At 32.1% G+C, this 6,000-nt stretch overlaps 1 long non-coding RNA gene across 1 annotated transcript; it reads right to left on the bottom strand.

Annotated features, from left to right (window-relative positions):
* Positions 1–2,135: 2,135 nt before the first annotated feature.
* Positions 2,136–5,296, bottom strand: LOC102663940 (uncharacterized). Its single transcript, XR_417986.3, has 4 exons — positions 5,142–5,296; positions 3,637–3,887; positions 2,696–2,787; positions 2,136–2,621 (listed from the first exon to the last, which is right to left on the bottom strand). It is a non-coding gene; the product is annotated as an uncharacterized lncRNA (long non-coding RNA).
* Positions 5,297–6,000: the final 704 nt, after the last annotated feature.

Raw genomic sequence — 6,000 nt, forward strand, 5'->3', positions numbered from 1 at the left:
CGGATATACAAGAGATTATTTCACTGTACATTTTATGATTTAATTAGAATGATAATATTATGTATTTTTGGGTTACATATTATTTGTTATCACCACTATTTTTTGTTTAAAATAAAAAGAAATTAATATTATGGTACTCGTCTATTTGTTTACTTTAAAAAGGAGGATGTCTTCATTTTATTGTTTATGATGCACTGTTTATTTGGATGATTTATGTGATTGATTTAAGTATCCACACATTTAGCCAGTTAAGCAATTTTCACCAGCCCCGTCATCTTCAATGACTGAGTCACTAAGTTGACAATTTCATCAATATATAGGGTAATGTGGGCCTTGTCATTTCACTGAGACTAAAAATGAAAAAAAAAAGTACAGGGACTAAAAATAAAAAATAAGAGAATAATTTAGAGGGACTAAAAGTGAATAAAAAGGATTTATTGGGACGAAAATGAAAAAAAAAATGTTCTTATCAAAAGAAAAAGGGACAAATTTGCACGCATGGAAAATAATAAGCCATAAAAAAATCTTGAATAATAAAAAAAATTGTTAATAATGATGCATTTTTTCTTCTTTTTTTTTCTTGTTGCTCATGACTAAGATCACTCACTTTATTCCTTCCCTCTTGGAGACACAAAAAAAAAAACACTTTGTGCATAGATTGTATATTATTTATTTTTTAAAAAGCCTAAATTGGTGCCTAGAGTTTATTATTTTGTTGCAATGAGTGTGTTAGGGAGAAAGAGTAACAGATTGTGAGTGAGTGTTTATGTAATTTGTAAGTGGTAGAGGGACGAACAAGAAAAAATAAAGAAGGTTGAGAAAATGTATGATTCCTAACAAATACAATTTTTTTTGCTATTTAAGAATTTTATTTTATATGAATTTTTGATTAAAAATTATATATTTAAGGCTTAATTTTGTTTGCCTTCAAATTTGTCACTTTTCTTTTACTTTATAATTTTTTTATTCCTGTAAATTATTTTTAGTCACTATAAACTTTTTCTTCTCTCTTTTTTTTCTGTAATTTTTTATTTATTTTTATTCCCTCTACTAATGACATGACATTATAGTGACATTATTACTCATGTGACTGACCGTGTTGAACTTAACAAAAATTTAGTGAATTTTAATCATAAAGACTAAAAAGGAAATGCTTGTAACTAATAAGAACTTTTTTGAGAAAAAAAATGTTAAATTCCATGAATCAAAATCTTATTTAAACTTATAAATCAGGTATGCATGTAATATTAAATAGATGAGACAACTAACATTCCTCAATCACAAGTATCAATAATCTAGGAATTAGTTTATAAATTTAATTTATCGAGACATTGTCCGGTATCATTATTTCAATCCATCATTAACCGAAAAAAGATAAATGTTCTAGTAAAAAAAAAATAGCGAATAAAATCAACACAAGACAAATTAATGTCACGCTCAACTCAAATCCTAGTGATTGATCTTCAAGAACTAAACCTTTGAATCTCAAATCTCAAATCTTAGGACTACCGTATTCCAATCTCTGAATCCCAGATCTCAAATCCCAACTCTCACAGGGTCTTTGCTGTCACAACCTCATGTGTCTTTGCTGTGGAGTCTGATTCCACAAGCTCTAGATTCAAATCTATTGTCGAGGATCCCGTGAAATTGGTGAAGAGGACCAAAGTGTGAGGTGTGTTGGCCTGGGAGGGAGGTTCAATAATGTAGTGTGGGTCAATAAAGGCTAGCTTCCTGGTGGTGGCACTACTTGGTGGAAGGGTTTCTCAAATTTAGTTCTATGGATATGGAGTGAAAGACATAAAGAGAGAGATAGAGAATTGTGAAAGAATTATATTTTATTATTATCTAAATTATTTTAAAATATTTTCCGACAGTTTTTAGTCACTAACAAACAGTCAGAGAATTTAATAAATTAATAATAAAACTAATAACACATCATCATTTAATGATATAAATATACAGTAAAGACTAAAACCGTAATAAAAAAAAATATTTAAGAACCTTGAGTAGTCAAAGTTTGATTTAAGGACTAAAATCTAATATTTAAAACAGTTCAAGGACTAAAAATTTAGTTAACCCAAAAGGATAATGTTACTCCAAATTGAAATAAAAACTTAAACAGTTACTCAACGAAAGAACAAACACTAGAGCCTTTGCATTTATCTCTGCTCATTGAAGAAGTAGGTATATGATAGTTTTTGCTTTCATCTGAATATTGCTAATGTTGTACTGTACTACAAACTGAATGCAAATGGTATTTACCAGTTCCTAAAAAATGAATACATCTCACTACCATTAAGGTACCCATCACAAAGATACAAGTTCTTAAATATGAAGTAGACATCTAAAAACGAAGTTCCACTAAGAATGGAAGCTGCTGAAGATCTGATTTCATAACGTATAGAATTTGCATAAACAAAGTTTTCCATGGGAGTAGTAATTGCTTTCTATGAATATTAGTCGACACCTCATTATCAATCTCTGTTGAAAGTTCTGCGGGGAAATAAAATGATTGCACAAAAAATTACCACCAACAGAATTTCAAGATCAAACTTTTCCTTTAAATTCGGTAAGTTTGCGATCACCCACAAGAGTTAACAGGATATTTCTGCAAGGTCCTTCTACAAAAAGGAAACTTAAGTTAGATTCTTCCTTTAACTCCTTTCGTAAAATCTATCGAGTCAAGATTACTTACCCCCAAATACAGTATGAAGATATTGAATATCATCACGTGAGCAAGCATCTATTAAAGCAACGACACCCGGTCTTAGAGATTCATCCAGTTCTCTGCAAATAATGATGCAATAATTAATATAATTATTTGTTTATTGTTATGATCACTGGCAACACTTTTCTGAAGAAGTCTGCTCATCCTACCAAATTTTATCTCTATTGATATTTTCTAATTATTATTTGGTTCAAAATATGAGCAAGAGAGGCTTTATATAGATGAATTGGCCAAAGCTTAATGAAAGTCAGAAGCAGAAAAGGGGACTCTGCAGTGTGATGGAAATGTAATCTACTTAGAAGACTTGGAGTGGCAAGTGTAACATATTAACTATGCATACTCAATAGCTAAGCTTATGCCCTAAAAGATCAACATATCCTAGGACAACTACTTCATGCAAATGTGACAGATCCCAGATTTAAATTAATTTCAGTAGAGTAATAAGTAGAAAATTCACATCACTGAACACATTCAGTTGGATCCACGCTTAGTGTCAAAGCTTTGAGTGCTACTAACCACCCAAATGTACCAAAAATATATATAACTGCACAATGCCTCCAAAGTTCAGCTGCCATTATTAGATTACAGGCTGTAAGTAGAACCAAGGTTTAAATTTATGGTCAAAAAGTGATACATGATACTGATTTTGTTTACATTGTATAACAATTTAAGTTCCTATCATAATCTATAAGGGTAATCATTACAAGTTTAAAACAAGCATATGCATTCTTGACTTTAGACATACAAGATGCGACTCTTTGTCATCTAGGCCTACATGATATCATTATTAAGATATTGAAGCATAAGTGAATCAGTACCATACTACCCACAAGGAAAAGATGGACGAAAATGTAAATATACACATTGTGGCTGTAATATAATTAGGGAAAACCATGGTCAGTTCAAACCTGAGGCTTCCCAAGCCAATTTGAAGGAATAAATGTAGCCAAACGTCTTAATAAATCTCCTCTTTCCCAAGGTCTACATGAAGATCTTGAAGAATCAAAAAGCAGAACCGCCAGCACTTGTGCTCAATGAAGTCCATGGTGGTTGTGAACCAACACACGAGAGAGAAGCCGCTTTAGAGACTTGTCCATGACTTGACCCATCTATGCTGCCAACATTCATTGGAACAGCTGGGGATGATGCCCCAGCAGAACTGATAAAATTATGAATAATTTGTCAATTGAAAGGGTCAAATAAACAACATAATAAATAGACAAAACAATTGAGTGTCTTATAAAAATATCACAATTTACAATCACCAGTCACCACCCATACATCACATATGCATTAAGTTCAAATCCGTAGAAAATTAAGAAACCATCTGTTTTACATGAATTAAGGAAGGAGGTTAATTCTAAATTTGAGCTTTACAAACGCACAATGGAACCAAAGGGTTTTCACTTCAGTAGGATTAAGACATTGGATGTGTATTGCAATTTTAGCAAGAAAGAAACAAAAAGAAAATGATTTGGAAATAGAAATTGGAGATATCATATCATAAGTTTCTAAGTTTAAGTATCTGGATCAATATTACAACATGATAGAGAAATTAATGAATATGTCAAACACAGGTTAAGTGGTTAAAATGGAGAAAGGAATGGGGTTATTTGTGACCACAAAGTACTTAGCAACCTTAAAGGGAAGTTTTATCATACTGCTATACAACCAGGCAACCAGCTACATACTGTGGTAGTGAATGTTAGGCTTTAGATGGACAAGAGAAAAACGTAGGAACAGCATAAATGAGTATATTAAGATGGAAGAGTGACCACAAAAAAAAGAAGACAGGATGTGAAATAATTGTATAGCGAGAGATATTATTAGTGTGACATCTATCAAGGAAAAAAATGACAAAATGGGGCAAGGTAGCTTAGACACATGCGAAGGTCACTAGAGGCTCCGAAGCGGAGAGTGGATCGCAGTTTTTGTCCCTGTGAAAAGGGGTAGAGGAGGATTAAGGACATTGCAAAAAAAAATATTAAAAAGAATCACGTAGTGACCTCACCGGCTGAGATAAGACTATTGTTGTATCTGCTTTACACAAAGGAGATATATAATGGTGACGATTTAGCCATCAGTGTGGGTACTTAGTAGAGAAATCACGCAAGTTAGCCTTGATTAGGAGGTAAGGGCATAAGCACAACATTTCAAAAGCACACAATTCGCAACAAAAACAGCTCGACACCGCATTTTTTTTTTGGTTAATTAGATCCAATTCTCGAGGTGCAGGAGCAACAACAGCAAATAGTATTGCGTTTTACTGATCAATTGAAGTTGAAACCGAGCAAATTGAAAACAGCGGTTACAGAAATGCACGCAAAACGAAACGAAACCCTAATTAGGGAAGAATTGAATTCAACGCTTGCGAGGAAGAGAGAGAGAGAGAGAAGAAAGCAGTAGTTAGTACCTTGCAGCAGGTGTTGGATCAACGGTGCCTCCGTAGCTGATAACCTCTTCTCTCATTCTCGAATTCCGAAGCAAATGAAAGTGAAAATGATGAGTGAGGGAAGAAAGAGTGGGAAATGGGAATAGCAGCTTCGCGCATATAAGCAAGTGTCAGAGCGCGTGGACTCCACTGCGAATACGAATATTATTTTACGATGCCAATGCCTGCGCCTGCATTATTTTTATCAAACCAATATAATAATATTAAATCTTTCTCTAACATTTTTTTTATTAACTTTTTTACTCCTTATTAAATACAATTGTATTTTAAAATTTAAAAATATAAATAAATAAAAAATATTATCATTGTTAAATAGTGTTCAAAATTACATATTTTTAAGTATAATATAAAATGAATTATTTATTAATAATAAAAAATTAATTTCTGTTTTGGTCCCTAGCTATAAAAAAGTTATTTAACATTCATCCTCTAAATTTTGGAATGCTATTTTTCCCCTAAAATTCATTTTAAGATATACTTCCCATCACACATACAGCATATTAGAGATTTGATTTTTTCTTTCAATGATCACACATTCACACTGAAGTTAAAACTTAGTTGACCCTAGTCCAAGGAGCTAGAGCACATTAGAAGTTTAAATTAAGAGCACATAATACTTATCAAAACAAGACAAAATATTATTTTTGTGTCACTATCAAAACTAAGTAACTAACCATCTTTTTCTGTGTTGACAGACTCTTCTTTCCAAACCAAATGATATCTTGCAGTCTAGCAGAGAGATTCTTATAGAACTCCGAACATTAACAGTTCATTCCAAACTCAAGTTAATAAACAAGGAAAATCATTTATTACAAGAAAA

The sequence above is a fragment of the Glycine max genome, chromosome 14 (genome assembly GCF_000004515.6).
Source record: "Glycine max cultivar Williams 82 chromosome 14, Glycine_max_v4.0, whole genome shotgun sequence".
Taxonomy (NCBI): domain Eukaryota; kingdom Viridiplantae; phylum Streptophyta; class Magnoliopsida; order Fabales; family Fabaceae; genus Glycine; species Glycine max.